The sequence below is a fragment of the Triticum dicoccoides genome, chromosome 3A, assembly GCF_002162155.2.
Source record: "Triticum dicoccoides isolate Atlit2015 ecotype Zavitan chromosome 3A, WEW_v2.0, whole genome shotgun sequence".
Lineage (NCBI taxonomy): Eukaryota > Viridiplantae > Streptophyta > Magnoliopsida > Poales > Poaceae > Triticum > Triticum dicoccoides.
In genome coordinates, this window is record NC_041384.1 from 739,175,688 (window position 1) to 739,178,149 (window position 2,462).

At 39.3% G+C, this 2,462-nt stretch overlaps 1 long non-coding RNA gene across 1 annotated transcript; it reads left to right on the top strand.

Moving 5' to 3' along the window:
* On the top strand, positions 1–2,418 carry LOC119270593. Its single transcript, XR_005134169.1, has 3 exons — positions 1–79; positions 1,663–1,723; positions 2,338–2,418. It is a non-coding gene; the product is annotated as an uncharacterized LOC119270593 (long non-coding RNA).
* The last annotated feature ends 44 nt before the right edge of the window (positions 2,419–2,462 follow it).

Sequence of the window (2,462 nt, forward strand, 5' to 3'; positions counted from 1 at the left end):
TGGATCGGGCGCAAGATCCACCTGTACAATGTCAACATCGGCCTCTACATGCTTGATTGGTGGGAGCGCTACCTCTTCAGTATCCTTTCACCCTTCGCTTCATGTTTTGATTTACTGAACTGCTAAAGAATTCGCCTTTTGCGTTATATTGAGTGCGTTTTGGTGGTGCCGAGGTTGTTGCTTGCTGAATCTGACGGAACCCTGCAGCCGGTAGTGAGTTATGTTGCTTATGGGATTTAGGGGTCTTTCTGGTTTTGAATTACATGCCTTCTGTGTTAAAGGAATTACTATATTTCCCGTTTTGACTAGGATGGTTTAGAATTTATATTTTATTTGGTAATTCGGAGGCTGTAGAATCTAATTAGAGTTTGCAAGGGTTTTCGTTTAGTTGTTGTGTAGAACCGATTTGATTTGTCCTAGCATATTCTCTAGACTACGATATCAGGCATCTCCAGTCGCCAACCGATTTGTCTATACAAGCCAAGCCGCCTTCAGCATACCCTCCAACCTGGATAATTGACTACTACCAAGGGGCAGTGCAGGACTAAGCTTGTAGGTCACATGCCTTAGCACTTACTGTAAATCTGTCAATCTGCATCCTCAAACCAATTAGATCTTGTGCCTTGCAGAACTATGAAAAATAATCTTATACAATGATGAATATGTGAATATCAATACATAGATATATGACAAGTGAATCATCATAGGGAATCCGATGATACAAAACCTAATAACCTTCTGAACTATGACACTGCAAGCCACTGCCTGAAAATGCACGCCGTATGTAAATTGCCATCTCCCATTGTTGTTGAAATGACTCCCTATAGTTTGGTTTTCTAGCAAAGGTTACAATGCGAAAAACTTAAAATAGTAGTTATCAGTATAAGCTCAGCATATCTTTTTCACCAAACTAATCAGCTAGGCAAACAAACCTCATACCCTTCTGTCCGAATTTCTATACAAACTACTCTTGTCTTCATGAATCCAGATAACTCCACCTTCATCTTACTGTGATTTTCTTGCGACATACTCAAAACTGTTCAACTATATAGTGGCGTACTTTTTTTACTCTCCTCATTCTTCCTGCAACTCTTCCCTCTTGCAATAGATTGGTATCCTCCCTTCCGAATTTCCAGTGTCAAGTTCTCTACATGCCAATGTTTTTTCTTTCCAGAAAATGCAAAAGGCTTTGTGTCTCACTGCATTGATAGAAAAGCAGTTTATGTACAGCTGTAGAGTTTCGCACCACAAACAATACCACGGCCCTACAAGCTAGGCATCATTGGAATTACCGCTGAAATGCCTAATCCTCCCGCCTTCGACCACAGCTGAGCTATGGTTCATACTCTATGTTGCCATGCATGCAAAGATATTATGATGTGTCAAGTGTATCCACTGCCTTGCCTGTAGAATATGTCTACTGTGTGTATAGTGGAACTTGCAAATGTTGTTTGTCGGGAGGGACATTTGTTTTTCTCCTTTGTTCTGTCAGCAACTTTGTGGAAATTGGGAAGGTTTTCAGACTGCATAAAAAAATCTAACAGATCTGGACTTTTTCTATTGTATTTGAAGTTTTCAACACTTGAATTGTTTCCAATTACTGATGGATCTCAGCAAGCCATTCAGAAAAGTTCAAAATATGTTATCACTTAACTGTTACAGATACATTGATGCTTTGCCTTCTCTGGTACATTCTACGGTATCTCATTGTGTTCTTTCAAAGGTATATTCCTTCTAGCCTTGATCTGCTTACATCATTTCATATTTAAGTATGTGCTGAAGGTTTTTCCAAGTGTCATGTTTTTATTACCCCATAAAGACATCATCTGCTACTTACTACTTAGTACTTACTACCATCCTCATTCGGATCAGCTGTTGCAAGGAACTCAGGCATGTACAATGCAAGGTGTTTAGGGAGGCTCTTGTGAAAATGAACCAGTTTTTTTTCTTAAGCGTCGGTGCTTATTTGTATAGCCGCTTACTTAGGCACCTCTGTCCATAAAAACAAGCACTAGTGCTTCAGCAAAATCCGGTTTATTTTTACATGCACATCTCTAAGCACCTTGCATTTTACATGGTCTCAAAGAGCTATTCAAGCATAAGATCCTTTAGGTTATGTCTTTTCCGGAAATATAAATTTTTGAACATGGGAGTAGTTAAGCCGGCAATTCAAGCATACAAAGTTACAAACTTCGATTGATTATATTGGTGTGTCCCCATTCTGAAAAAGCTCCAACACCTCTGAAACTACCTCTTATTCAGTTGTCAGTTTGACATATATATCTCATATTTGGTTTGTTTCAGTTTGAGCTGACCTGGCTTCTCAATGTGTTGTAGTAATCTGGAGACCATCCTACAAGGTGCGAACTATCTTCTACAAGGTAGTTAATCATCGAAGGCAAAAGAATATATGTTGATGGCTTTATGGAACTCCCCCTGCAATCTATGTTTTGATTAGTCTC